General features: G+C 36.5%; 1 long non-coding RNA gene across 1 annotated transcript; it reads left to right on the top strand.

The window, feature by feature from the left end:
- The first annotated feature begins 765 nt into the window (after positions 1-765).
- LOC115603836 lies at positions 766-9,020 on the top strand. Its single transcript, XR_003990006.1, has 2 exons — positions 766-1,822; positions 2,301-9,020. It is a non-coding gene; the product is annotated as an uncharacterized LOC115603836 (long non-coding RNA).
- The last annotated feature ends 6,829 nt before the right edge of the window (positions 9,021-15,849 follow it).

The following is a 15,849-nucleotide window of genomic DNA, read 5'->3' on the forward strand; positions in this document are numbered from 1 at the left end:
CATTGGTCAGTGAGTGGTGAGCAATTGTATTGTGCATCACTTGTCTTCCTTGGGTTTTATTACTCTCTATTTCCTGCTATTATTATTATTGTTGGTTTTGTTATTGTTGTCTAAGTATACAAAAGCCAGATTCCCAAGGAGTGTAAAAGGAGATAAGGCAAGACAAGTAGGGAAGTAATGGCCTCTGCACTCTTGCCTTTTCCCAGACTGAAAGAGGTTAAGTAAGATGCAGTCACCGACAGGTCTGTACTACACTTCCTGTTATTTTATTTCGCTTTTCTAGTGGCTTTGAGACAGAATCATCTAAGATCTGAACTAATTTTGATGGAGATTTGATTATAGCAAGACTATTTTTTTGAAAAGATGAACAGAGGCCTGCAGGAAGAGTACAGTTTATTTTCTATTTACATGCAATTGAAAAATTCTTTGTGTGGAGTGCTACAATAATTCATTTGTAGACTTAAGAATTTAGGTTAAAACACTTTCTTGGATTTGGTTTATGTAGCAGACTTCTTTATAACACATTAACAAGTAATTTTCCACTTAAAATAAGAGTTGTATTTCAAATCAGGAAGATACTCTTGAGAACAGAAAGCAAGATCCTAAGTTAGGCATATAAAAATTATGGTAAAACAAACAGTTTCAATAAAAAGCTAGCTTTTTCCTTTTCTCTCTCTTTTTTTTTTTTTTTTTTTTTCTCTTTCATAGAGCTTTTGCCAAAAACAACAACAAAAAGTGCTGGAAAAGCCTTGTTAAATCATTTAGCCCATTCCTCAAACCCCTGCCAGTGCAGGATTATTCCTCAGAGTACACTCTCCACTGTCCTGTCCAAGCTTGACTGCATATGACTCAAGCAATGGGTTTCCACTGCTTGGGAGATATTTCTGCAGTCTGATAGACCTCATTATTAGGAAATTTTGCTAAACGTTCCTTCATTCAGGTTTAACCCACTATTTTTACCAACATGTTACTGAGTCATGATAACCAGCACACCTTTCTTGCTAGTTTTCCAGTCTTCAGTTATTTGCAGATGACCAGAGCACCCTCTCTTTCCTCCTAGTCTTCACTGATCTTAGGTAGCATATCAGTATTAAACTCCTTTCTGGTTTTCATTGTTTTTTTACAGGACAGTTTCTGCAGTCATTTTTATTGCTTTGCTATGAATTACAGCCAGTTTGTTGACTTTCTTTGATATCCTAGTTCTTCCCCATCATATTTCTGTGCTAGTCTCATTTCACCTGAAAGAGACTAGTATCAGATTTCAGCTACAGCAACAAGGATTTCTGATGAGCTTGGTCAACAATCCTCTTTCTTGCTGAAGAGGGCTGTTAAGACATCTATAATATGTTCAGAAAGACTGAGACAGGCTGGCATTTCACTTGTGAAATGTTCTATTTTGTTGCAGAAATAAGGATTATTATTAAAAATGTCATTTAATATTTTGCATTTCACGATTTTACATTTCAAGTGCTTTTAATTATTTTCTGTTGCAGGAGACATTAAAACTATGAATAAAATGTTCTTTCTACCTGGATCTAAATGTTCCCCCCTCACATAATTATCCGTTCATGGAGTGCAGCCAATCTCACCAGGGGACTCTTCCAGGGTCTTTGTCAGGTTTGGAGAGGTAGGAGGGGAATGTATTAATTTGGCAATAATTTGTTTTTTCTCTGTTTTACAGTATTCTTCAATAGAATACTCTCCAGTGACATGACCATGTTCCTCAAACGATGGCTCAGCCGAGCTGTCTGTCCAAAGGTCTTTTGGATGTATCAGAAATGAACCCCACCAGATTCAGGATTGAGCAGCCAATTTAGCCATGGTATAGAAGCTGTATAACTTACAATTTCAAAGTGTTTTATCATTTATCACTTAGAAATTATATTTATGTGGCATCTCTTGATGAATCTTTGACCCCACTCTTCTTTCAGCCAGCACCTTGACTGAAAAAAGTTCCTCAGCATCTGCTATGTGAAAGGCATTTGGTTTCTTTGTAAGAAGCTGCGAAAAGATATCTTAAATTTAAAATAAAAATATTGTTTTGGAGTTCTTATGTATAAAATGTAATAATGATTTAATTTCTGCAACTTTTGCATACAATCCACAATGGAACTTAAAATTCCATGTGCAGTTAATTCATTACTGAATTTTAAAAATGTGTGGTTCTTGCTTTTAATGGAGAGAAATATAGCAAGACAGAGCCTTATTTTCTGCATTTGCTATTCTGTGTTAATGGAGTAGACACATTCTAATGGTTACAGAGCTTTTTTGTTTGTTTGTTTTTAATGTACTGAAAACAGAGGAGCCAAGCAAAGGAGAAACAATGGAATGACATATCTTCACCAAATGCAAAGAAGTAACACTTGAATGATGACATTTATGTGGAGAATGCAATCAGTACAGTTTCACTTAATACTTGAAAACATTGCCATGTGATGAGTACTAGCAAAGCTCAAGAGTCATTGAGAAGGAAAACCTGCTTGGTTATCAAATTTATGAACTATGCTTTGTAGTCCATAGAGACAATGCTTTCCATATACTGTGCCTTCCTTTTGCTTCTGGCTGTTACTTGTCCTTTCATAAGTGTTAAGACCCCATTAACCTCATGTATATTTCTTCCTTATGAGCTCCTGCAAAGGGGAACAGCATGATCATGAATAGGAGATGACCTGATAATAGGGTCCTCAGAATTTGTCCTGTTACTGAAATATGAGACACAGTCTGAAAAACATCAATAGGTTATTTTTTAGTCCTTTCTCTCACAACAAATATTTGTCATGTTTAATAAATTTCTGTGTATATGCTTATTCTTAAATGTTTCCTCCACGGGAGGTTCCAACAGTTTCCTTGAAAGATTTTTCTATAATGCAGTGAACTTCAGGTGCTCATTCTTAATTTTACCCCATTCCAATTTACAAGTTCCTTTTGAAGTCCGCATTACTTCCCTTTCTCCTTCGTGCATCTCTTATTATTCAAATATCTGTTGTTGCTGCATTTTAATCCTTCTTGTACCCTATTCTCATTTCCTAACTTTGTGTTGGTTCATGATGTACAGGAGCACACAACTGGCTCTTTCAGTCTTGCTTCATTATTAAGCTTGAACAGAAAGTAGAGCAGCATTTGTCCAGCCACATACTTGTTCCACCTACATTTAGACTGTACTTTTTCTATATTGAAGCACAGATCTTACTTTCCATTCTTACAAGTTTACAGTACCTTGCTACCCCTCAGCACTAATTCTGACCCTGCATCTGGACCTTTTTACTTGGTGAGGACCCTGTGGACCTCAGATGGGGTTTCTGGAGGAATGAGTAGTAGTTCCTAAGGATACAGCTGCAGACTCAGAACCCCAGCTGTTAGGGGTTTGGAGCAATGTCCTTGTCTATTCTTTAACTGTAGTATTAAACTCACATGCAGTGCTTTATCAGCAGGAATAAAATGTTGTGAATCCTTAATCAGAACTGCTAATCACAGCTTTTAAATATGTTTATACAGAAATGCTAGGCCACTTTCCACTGTAATTTAAATCTCTTACAGCCTCACTAGCTTTAACAGAAATAGGCGAGAGTAGGGTAAGAATAAAACAGGTTGGGATTTGTCTCCAGAGGAAAAAAAGGAAATCCACCTCTGGCATTTGAAGCTGCAATATAAAACACTTGTTCAGTTAAGACTGGCAAACTTACTGAAGATTTACACTGTAAAAATTACAAACAGGAAGAGATGTTAGAAACATAAGCAGTTTTTCACAGATGTCAGTCTCAAAAAGCAGTATCACTGACACAGCCTCTGAAAAATGTGTCAAAATGAAGAACAGGTGAAAAAAGAGCATTCGTGGTTTGACAAAGTACTTAGGAAGATTCACTGAGTCCAAATTATCAAAGCAAATGTGCTGCATCCTAGGTAATTGTATGACATGATTGTAAACAGTCCATCTATTTGGATGGACTATTGGCTTTTTGACTAATCAAGTCAAAGATGGAAGCAATTTCTATTGCTGCTTATTATTATGATACAGATGATTTCCATAGACGCTAAAGACCCAGAGCTGATCCTATTCTTGTTAGGCAATCTACAAACTTTTAGAAAGATGCTCAAATGATAAGCCTCACCAATTGCGTATAATTGCCGGAAAGGAAAAAATATGTCCCTGAACTATTTGCAATCATGTCATATGATTATCGAGGCTGCAGTACATTTGCTTTGGTAATCTGGAGTCAGTGCATTTTCCTAAGTCTACTGTTTACTGGAGTAGAATTCCATGTTTCCTTAATGTTTGCCACTTCCATTAACTTCAATGACAGAAGGCACACTAACCCTTTTCTCATGGATTTACACGGATTGGTAGCTCTCTTTTCACCTCTCGTAGGTAAGCAGAATTGGACAATTACCAACTCCAATGTCATACAGTATGTTACCATCTATGATCCTTATTCTCCTTATAAATTGTTCTGAATTATCCTGCACTCTCCTCTGGCTAGATTTTGAAAAGAGGTCCCATAAAAGCAGCAAGGTACTGGAAAAGTTAACTCCCAGAAACTTTAAAACAAATGATTGGAGTGTTATTAACTTGTGAAGATATGTAGGAATTCTACAAGGAAATTTTTCTGGTATCTATATCCTTGTGAACATGTTATTTTAAGGGAGTTATGAATGACAAGGAGTCACAGTATTTGCTCTATTCAAGGAAAAATGTTAGTAGTTTGACTTTAGTCTTGTCTCTAGTTTCTTATGCAAGGAAGCATAGTTTTACCTAATGGTTGCAGTTTCTTAAATTATTTTTCTCATGTAATTGAGAACTTCTCTTTTTTGTCCCACTGCTATGTTTGGATTACTGTTTCTGGCACAATTCCTTATAGCCCAATTCAGCCTTCAGCTATACAGGCACAGATCCCAGTGAAGTCAGTGGAAGCTGCACTTGGATATTTGAGAAAGGGTTTGGGGCCTTTAACCTTAGTGCGAACAAATAAATTGTAAATTATATTTAAATTAGATTAGCAAAGAATTAGCACTTCCCTGGTACAGTTCATTCTATTAGTTCCGTATCAATCTTTTTTTCTTTTTCAGGAAATGTTTACAAGTGAAGTCACAAATCATATCTGATTAGCTGAATTATATATATGAAAGATAACTGGCTTGGAATTAGGTAGAAGAGACTGAAAGTGCCTTTAGGAATTCAATGAAATCTATTCTTTTGTATGTAAAGAGCAACTTAGCTTTAAAATTTGTGGTACATATATAAAACAAACAAAATTTTCAAAGACCCCTTTGTTTAGCATAGGTTTTTAAATATAGTATAAGTTATTTCTTCTTCTACTTATAAAAAATGTAAATTATTCATGTTACCTGCAGTTAGCGACCTGTAGATGGACCTTCACAAACCACAGATGGCCTTCTACAGCACAAATAATAACAGTCCATTACTAGGCTCTGTGCACAGTGTCTGAATCTTTCAAGGCTGTAATTACAGGCAATGTTACATTTAATTTGGCGCTAGCAAATGATTTGTTGGTAAACATGACATTTTGATCAGTCTGAGAAAAATCCTTACACTGGAGCTTTCTGATACTAGACAATCAAAAGCCCTATAAATGAACTTTGTATGCTTTGGGTCTGATTCTTAGAGAAATTCTGTGACCCTCACCTCCGATGTGTATGATCTATTTTAAGTTACTGTCATTAGATTCTTCTCCTGTTTTTCATTACACACAATATTAATACATTCCCAGAGGTTCAAATAATTTTTCCCTACATGCTACTTAACTCCTTTAAAGATGTTTCTCTTTTATCAATCACTTACATTCTTCAATTTTTTCTATTAGTTCCTAAGAAAGTAAATAAAATCCCTCCTATGTTTACTTTGTCTTTGGGGCAAAAGGAAGTTTGGTTGTTTTCTTTTCTTTGTCTTTATGTGAAAAAAACTCCAGAGAGAGATGAAATTGTCAATACTACGACCTTTGTTGGGCTGACTAGAGGCTTCTGGAGGAGGGAAAATATTACAAAACTTAGATCTGACTGGTCGTGTTGCAGCCGCATTCAGAGAAAATACTGATATTTTAATTTACTGTCAAAAAATTAAATTTGGTCATTTAAATTGGAAATTGGGTACTGTAACTTAATTATTTTACTCTTGCAACTATTTCTTGTATTCATATTTCAAGCATTTAACATGATGTGGACCCCCTTCACACTGCCTCAGGTGGCAGCTATGTTCAAGGTTACAAGATGTGTGTAGGGCCATGTTCACGTCCCTGTCTCCTCAGTTTCCAGTACTACTGTATCAAAATTTGTTAGCATATAAGCATTCCTCTCCCCCTCATCTCCCTCTTCATTCCAAAGCTTTAGCCTCAACTTTAAACAGCTCATCCTTTCACTTTCCAACACAGAGCATGTAATATAAACACATGTAGTTATGTCATATTATTTGGGGGAACTCATTATAATATGTTAATAGAATGGTTGTAATGATTCCTACATGGGTTGTAAAGATATTGTCAGTTTGCTCTTTATACTTTTTGAGAGCTCTGTAGGAAACACAATCTCAGATTTTTAATCATCTGTGGTATTTTGAGATATGACAGGTAACAGGAGGCATCCTCACTTCCAGATGCTAAAGTACTTATAACTTTTTCAAGTTGCTGCAGTTTCATTTTAAGCATTCAGTGAATCACATTTGGAAAAAATCATAATTTGGAGAGGAATTGACCTGCAAGCTAGTCCTTCTGATTAACATGGAACAGCATAATAAAGCTTGCATTATACATGTTAAATGCCAAGTATTATTATTCTGTAGCCCACTTTGCTTCTGCTACAGCAATGAATCAACTCTATAGTATGCAACACCATCTTCAAACAGTAGTGTGATAACTCTAAAAAGTATTATCATTGTTGACCTTTTCAGTTATACCACCTTTCCTACCACCCTTGAATGTGCAAGTCTGTAAGTTGTTATTTACCAGCTCACCCAGAGTAACATTCCTGGACTGCTGCCCAGTTTGGCAATTATGAGTCTTATTATAATTTGAAGATATCTTGTTTTAAATGGAAAATTAAAAAAAAAAAAAAAAACAAACAACAAAAACACCTTAAAATATGAAAGCATTATATTCACTTAGAAGACCGCTGGCCTATATCTTCTCATGTAATTACTAGAGGATACTTGCTATAGGAAAGCTTAACCAGAACTTGACCTACCTGCTTGCCTCCTGTTGATATCCAGTTCAGTACTATGTAGTATTGATTTTTTTTTTTTAATCTGGTTAAGAGATATATGTAGATGCACTTCCTGCCTCTTTCCCTTTGGCTGAGGTTTTTCTTGTCTGTGGGCTGCCTAAATTGACATAGACCACATGGAAAATGTACGTAGCATTAATTTCCTTAAACTGGAGACTGACAGGCACAACTGAAAAGAATGAAATATATGCATCCATCATAAGCTAGTATGAGAGAATTCTTCTCTCTTGTCTTCCCATCTCCTCTGAATATTAATATGATTTTTTCAAATGGCCAGAAAAACAATGCAGAAAGCATAAGAATCAATTCACACATCAAAACAAAATGGCCAGGGTATCTACAGGTTTTTGGGTTCTGGCAAAAGATCCAAGAGTTTCTACAAGGTTCTGGGGTCTGAACGGATGCCTGGAGGATTTTGTACTAATGTGTTTGGAAAAGACTCAAGTCACATAGGTGGCCCAATGAATGTGAGCCATATTCAGGGAATTATAAATCCTAGTGCTCAGTCTCAGTTGGTTTCTTTTATCCTGTGTGCTTTCAGGGATCTAATAAATGCTGAAGATATTGACTGCTGCTTTAGAAGTGTCTCAGTCTGTCATAAAAACAAGTCAGCTGAATGCAGGCTGTGAATGTATGCATTTTTGGCATATACTTGCTAACTTTTTTATTTGGGTATTAATTAGAATCAAAGCACAGCTAATGTCAAGGAATTGTCACTAGTAGGGTGACTGTCCTTATCAAAAGTCATCTGTGTAGCTCATATACCATTTGGTCATAAGAGACACAAAGGAGTGGCTTGTAGATGTTATCCTTACTGATGGGATGCCAAGGTATGTAAAAAAAAATTATGGTAGCTCTCTGGATCCTTAGTATTAGATGTCAAAAACCACAGGCAATTCAAACAGCCCTCTGAGAGCAAGGGATTTTAACTTTTTTTTCTTAGGATATCTATTACATTTTGGGTTTGTGCAAGCTGTATAGGTACCCAAGGAACTATAAATGTAGCCAAATGCCTAGTAAGTCAAAATTATCATGTGAGTGCTGTCACAATTCACTTTTATTGGTTGTATAAAGTGCAGGTGGTGACTTATTCCACCACTGGAAATTCTTGGTTAAGATCTCAAAATTTAGAGCTATGTCTTTCTAAAGCCATCAGCATTTGACCCAAGCCCATTCCTGTTAAGCTAAGTCGGAGTGGCAGAACTAAGCTACTTCCTTGGATATCCTTAAGTCGGGACCCCAAGGTCTGCTTAAACATCCAGATGGCTCATTTGCAAAAGTGATGAGCGCCAACAGCCTTCTGTGGCAAGCTTTGGCCGCCGGCTCAGGTAACAGTGCTTTGTATTAGAAATTATCAGCTGAGCAGAAGTCAGCACCGGCCACTGACAATGCTGCCTTCCAGCCACAGGAAGGGCCACAGGGCCACGCAGCTGCCTGGCCAAAACTGCAGCTGCTGAAACACTGTAGATCCTTGATCTTGGACGGATGGAGCTGCTCTGGCATTTGTTGAGGAGCTGAGCCTGCTGGAAGGTGAAACTGTAATACAAAGGAACTGGTAGTTACAAAAAAAAGATTACTACCAGATCACCTATTGATGAAAGACTGTTGCAGGGATACCGGCAGCTTTTGGAAAGCGTTCCCAGTTGTGTTTTTAATAACATTGGCCTACAGAATGAGAATGTATACTCTGCTGAGTTGTAATAACACTTCGGAATGTACTAGCCCACAAACTGAGCATCGTAAAACTGTTGTTTTCACATTTTCCTAATAAAATGCCATGGCCTTGTAAATCTGTTTTTATTTTATTTGTAATGGCAGAAATGTGTTTATCATAAGATGAAATCCCCTTTCAAAATGTAGGTCATAGGACAGTGATATAATTCATCCTGTTCAGGATCATGGTTTGCATCACTCCAGTCCGAACAAAAAATTACAATACATGACTTAAAATCTTTCAAATTACATCATAAAATTCAATGCACGTTCAGGTCTGTGCTGACACTGCAGTTTCTGGCAAGGTGAATCAGAAACACATAAAACAGTTAAATGACAACATGTGGAGTAAAGCATTACTACCTGGAATACTTTTGACATGAACCAAGTGTGAAATGGCAAACAGAACTGATACGTCATGGTATAATTAAACATGTTCAAGCTTCAGCTTATCCAGGTTTCCTTTCATCTAAAGTGTCAAACACCCAGGTACCTATTAATTAAGTTTAAAATTATGCTTCAGTCTACAAGTCATGAGGTTGTAACAGTTGAGTTCCTTTTGAAAAGGCCATTCTATTTCACTTTTTTGTGATGCAAGTATATACAAGCACCGTATCTTTATAGCAATATAAATGTGTGCGAAATTGCAAGGAAGAAATTCACGTTGTTAGATGTAGAAGAACACTCTTCAATGGCTCATTTGTATCAAAATTTCACACACAGACAGAATATTCAGCGATAAAGAATACCAAATCAAGAAAGAACTACAAACTCATCATGAATTGTATCATAAATGTTCTCTTATAAATGATGACAAAAAAAAACTTTTTAGAAGATAATGGCACACACTGTCATATCCAAATAGAAGGTACCATGCAATAAACTGTTTTAGCAAGAGGCGACGCGGGCACACACATGAGCTTTCTCATTCTCTAGTCCTCCCAATATAGTGAGTGAAGTACAAAGTGTTTGTGGATATAATGTAAATTGTGGTTGGAGAATACTGTAATTGTAACAAAAAAGATCCATAGATACCTGTATTGATAGAATGTTTTCATCTGTGCGCTTGATTTTTCACTTGAGAGGCCAACAGTTTCATCTTATTCTGCTTGAGAGGGCTGTTCCCCTCATAATAATTACCCAGTACACTGTGAGACACTGAATACCAACATCAAGCTAATACTCTGTGTGACTCTGCTCTTCCCTTCTGGGAACCACCTAAACCAACTTGAATGGAGCGCTGGAAGTGAGACAATCATCCCAAAGACAAGAGGAAAAGACCAAACACACTTGAGAAGATCAGAAAAGGAGCAAGCTTAACTAGCCTCTGACCTGAGGCAGCCTCTCATGTTTTCATTATCTTCTATTCATCTCCTATAGCTCTGCCAGGAGAATTACACTGCGGGATTTTTTCTAGAATGAGAGGGACTCTGATGAGCCTGCCTCAACCCATTTATGAAGCCAAGCATACAAAATACAATTTAGGATACAAACTGAAACATGCTATTGATACAAAATTTATGATAAAATTACATTACAGCATCTCAATCTGAAAGAATTTATGTTTCTCCTTTGTATAAAACATATTGTACCAGACTGTCAATGGGGATACTTTTTAGTAGCTCATTCACTTTCACAGAGCTACACAAATCTACTCCAGGTGAGGATCTTGCCTAATATCGATTTTCTTCATAATATTCCAGCAAGGGATTTAATACAGGATTAAACGTGTATTTCCTCTCTTACTGCTTATATTGCATTCTCTGTGTGTTCTTAAGATATTTGTAGACAATTGAAGCAGAGGTTATGCATTGATCAATACTAGAAAGGGAGAAAAGGGAAAAAATCTGGTCAGACAAGGTCAATCGAGGCAGCAGATGCAGCTTCGAGAAAAAAGACTTGTTTCAAGGGAGCTCAAAATAGTAAGAAAGGCTTATGAACACTCATGACCTCTAAATCTCTGGGATTGCTTATTCCAAACCATCTTTAGAATACGGCATTTCACTGTAGAAAGTGTTTAAGCAGAGGATTCAGTCAAACAGGAAGATAGCCCTTGTGTTGAAGAAGATTGCTAAAGAATATATTCAGAATTTGTTGTAAAACAAATATATCTTGAAAATATATCCTTCAAAGTATGGGTTTCCTTTCTTATAATTTTCCAATCCTCATGTTATGAAAATATCCTGAGGACATTTCAGAAATGCACAAATCTACCTCTCTAACTCCAGCAGTCTGGTATACAGAGGTTACTCATTATTCAGTGAAAATTATTGGAGGTCTGCCATGGGTAAATTCAGACAACTGCTTGCAATAGAGTATGTATGTTTTAGGAAAAAAAAACCAAATCTATGTCGAATCTTTCATGAAGATCTGTAACTACTTGCAAAATTAATGAAGCTGATTAAATTCCCAATAAAGTTCCAATATTGCCCTGGATATGCTGCAGATTTGGACCTCCCATGACACACGTGAGTGTGTAGTAATCATAGAATCATAGAATAATTAGGGTTAGAAAGAACCTTAAGATCACCTAGTTCCAACCCCCGTGCCATGGGCAGGGATGCCTCACACTAGACCATATCATCCAAGGGTCTGTCCAACCTGGCCTTGATAGAGTTTAAAAGGATGATATATCACAGGGGATACAACTCAGGTAGGGATTTTAGCCCATAGAGAAAAAAGAGTCATTAGATCTCAGAACTGGAATTACCAGAAGGTATACTGACACACTTTTAAGTTGATTTTAAAGTTTGCAAAAGAATATTTTCTCTATTCAACTTTCAGCTAAGAAAAAAAAAAAAAACCCTACAAAAAAAACCCCCGACCCACACATTTTAAAGCAGAAATAATTTTTATTCAATTGAAACTGTTTATGTCATAAAGTCCATTTTCTAGTATGCTTTAGTGACTGGTGAGCCTGATGTAATTAGATAAATTCTCTGTTCAGTGGCAAAAATTACAATGGAAACAAGTGATAGATTTGCACATTTAAAAGAAACATACGTAGAACGGAGGGATAGAAGACCATTTGGTTCCCTCTTGCAGGGCTTGAAAGGAGAAACACTCATATTTATCATGTACTCAATAGCTGGGGTTGGATGAGAAAGAGAAATTCTTCCAACAATTAAAACCACCATGGTGGTAGTAATCCTAGTAGGGCTGACAAGGTTGATGTATTTAACATCTTTACATAGCATGTTGCTCTCAGTGATAGAAAGCAAAGGTGGACTAATAGCAAAATAATGATTCAGTTTTATGAGCCGTTTAGTTGAACAGACTTTTAAGGAATCCAGAAATTAAAGATTAAATTGAAGAGAGGAGTTGACTACAAACAAATGGTATGAGAGGATGGGTGAGTCCAACACGTCATAGTAAGACAACTTCAGGTCATCTAAGTAACAATTGGAATGCCTAAGTAGATACATATGCTACGATTCTGTAAAAATTCACATAGTTTACCTGGTTCTGCATGTCAGCTAGGAAAGATGCTGAGCAGGCAATCTTCTGCATTGATATTCTGAAGTAATAATGTATTCTCCTCTCTTTGGTGACCAGTGATCGAACACAAGGAGATGGAATGAAGCTGCATCAGGGGAAGTTCAGATTGCACATTAGAAAAAGGTTCTTCACTGAGAAGGTGGCTGGTCACTGGAATAGACTCCCCAGGGAAATGGCCACAGCACCATGCCTGTCAGAGTTCAAGGAGTATCTGGAGGGACGCTCTTAAGTCATATGGTTAGTGTTTAGGTAGTCCTGTGAGGAGCAGGGAGATGGATTCAATGATCCTTACAAGTCCCCTTCAATTCCAGATATTCTATGGTTTTATGATTTTGTAGCTCACATGTATATTTCAGTATGTTGATAATTCTTCTAAATTGACACCTCTATCCTTCTCCTTTTTTATCTCTCTGAACATTAAAATTTTATTTTATTTTTATTCTTGGAAAATATATTGCAATATTTGAACCCCTGCTATACACAAGTTTGCCAACTGTTAAAGGTCTCTCTTTGATTTAATATTTATGTGTTTCTGTGCCCTACAGAAAGATCTTTCCCATCTTATCATTGTTGAATTGAATTGGAAAATCTTTTTCTTCTTGAAAGTCCATGCGAAATTCCTCAGCAAAATCGATTCAGATATTCAGATGTGATCTGCAAACCACTCAACAGCCCTTATGCTTTCTTATCTACTGTAAGATTCCTTTTGGTGACAGAAGCTAAGATTCTATTGTAGAGAACTTTTAGTATAAAAAGCCACACAGGACACCTCTCCACAATCTTTCAGTCTCTTCCTCAGCAGAATATACACCATTATTTGAAAACGTTGCCTTGGCTTCTGCTCATGGACCTATCATTAGATTTGAGTGCTTTGTCCATGTTCATTCATTCTTGTCCCTCAGGAAAGCATATAGTAGTATGTCTGCCATTACTTATAGTTTTGGGGGACAAGGTTCATTGCTCTGATGTTCCATGAGACAATGGTCCCATTGTCCTGCCCTGCTAGACACAACCTGTTCCCCATCCATTACTGAATCTCCAGGGACTACTGCAGTATAAATAATATACAAATTCTGTAAAGAACAGCATTAAAACACTTTTCTGAGAAGGAAGGATAGTACATCTGCCAATAAAATGTTTCATTGTCACACTAGGTGAATTTAGATTAATACAATTCAAATTACTGGAGTTTAACTTAACTAAAACTGATATTGCACAGAGAAGTACTGGCCTTAAAGTTTCTACATCTGTTTTAAACTTATATTGATTTATGGCTTGGGAAACAACCTCTTGTAAGCCTGATGTTGGTGTGATTGTCCCTTTATATTTGAAAGGAAATGTAGCTGAGGGGTGTGATTGTGCTTAATGTACACCATTCTTAATATATGGTCAGTGCTGTAGATAATAGAAATGTGTTAGGAAGCCTGCACTTAACTCTCTTTAGCATGCATTATACAGTGTTGTGGCAGTCTAAACTGTAAAGGAAAAAAACATTTGGAATTAATCTCAATCACTGTGTTTTATTTTGGGCTAAAAAAGAGAATTTTGAAATGAGGTGTGTCTGTGATCTAACATTTCTCAAAGGAAAGGAAGGGAAGGAAGGGAAGGAGTGAGGCAGTAAGGCAGTGATGCAGGCAGTGAGGCAGTGAGGCAATGAGGTAGGCAGGCAGAGAGCAAGCAAGCAACCAAGCAAGCAAGCAACCAAGCAAGCAGAAATATTTATACCTAAAGGAAATGTTTGATAATTTTAAAATATGAGTGAACACTAACTAAATAGGGATTAAAAACCTGAGTGTCCTTATATGGAAATGAGGCTGACAGTAATCAATTTTTAGTTGAACAAAATTATACAGTACCTTGTAGATAAGGAAATCTGGTTTTTTACACCCTTCCTTGGGGCAAGTCTAAGGTTCAGTATTTTGAAAGCATTCAGTAATGAAATCTAAACTCTATAGACAGTTATAAATTAAGAAATTTTGAAAAGGGAGGAAAATCCAAACTGTAGATGGATCCACATCATAGATATTCTCTAGTCTTATGGGTCTCAGTTTCTTAATTCAAGAATATGCACAGAAAAGTAGTTTTCAGATTTTAAAAATGTAGATCATACTGTAGGAGGCTAATTACACCCCACTTTTTGTTTTAATACTATGCTGAATTTTCATCATCTCTCTAAACTATGTACTCCTCCCACTGGCTAACTTCCCACCTCATCATCTTAATATCATTTTTTCCAATCCTTTATTTAGACTTGATTCAAAGTACACTTTAATACATGTAGACAAATAGTTATATTCATAAAGACCATAGGGGAAGTTCATCTGAACTAATGTTAGGGATTAAATGTTTAAGTATTTTGAAATAGAAAGGAATCTGCCTGAAAGTCAACCTTTATTGCTTTGCAAAGAGGAACAATTTACATATGCCAGGGAGAATTCCGCTTGCAAAAGCTCCTGAGCTCAGAATTCAGCCTGAGTTTTGTGGTGCCTCCTTCTCCCTCGGGTTCAAGAGGAACTGAGCTGTTGGACCCCACATCTTCTTCAATTATTTAGATAGTAGAAGGCTTAAATTCTGGCTCTGGTTTTGTGATTTTGGTTCAGCTTCTCTATGTACATTTTAATTTCTTTAGGTTGTAGTCTGTTTAAAGGAGGAGAAATCTGGGTTGTACTTCAAATTTCGTTGGCTGATACTTCAGTACTATAATGGAACATGACTCATGGCATGTTTCAGCCAACTGTTTTAACTATACACATTAAAGTCTTCTTTAAACACATATTGTGGCCACTATGTCTCTCAGGCTCTTTTCTGCTCTCACTATTATTTTTCCCTGTAGTTAACAAATAGAAGAGACAAAAAACCTACTGGCATTTCAAACATTACAAGATGTTATATAGGCTTCTGCTCATTGCCATCCAATCCCAAACTTTTCCTGTGCACAAACTACTTTATAACTCACTGTGATGAAATACAAGTGTAAAATACAAGTGAAAAATCTGAAGAAATAAACCTACTATTAGAGCTTACCTTCATATTGCAAACAAGTACTAAGGAGAACAATTTTACCTACTTGAGTGAGACAACTTAAATTATTAGCCACTAGTCAAACTGTTTAAAAGCCTCCGAATCTGAACCTTTGCTGACAAAGTGTATTATGTTAACATAACTTTCCACAAATCAGCTAAATGTGTAAATAATGCAGCTAAATAATTTGGCATTTCACAGAATTGTAGAAGCATTCTAAGAAAAACAGAAAAATTGGGCTCTGGGGTCTTAGGATTTCTCCATCTCTTCACTAACTCTGTCATACAAGCTTTTTTCTGGTAATTTATCTATTTGGGTTTGGGGTTTTGTCTGTCCTAATTGTGATTTCTTACAATTTTCCACAAATATTTTCATTGCTTGAGTAAG

The sequence above is a fragment of the Strigops habroptila genome, chromosome 2 (genome assembly GCF_004027225.2).
Source record: "Strigops habroptila isolate Jane chromosome 2, bStrHab1.2.pri, whole genome shotgun sequence".
Taxonomy (NCBI): Eukaryota; Metazoa; Chordata; class Aves; order Psittaciformes; family Psittacidae; genus Strigops; species Strigops habroptila.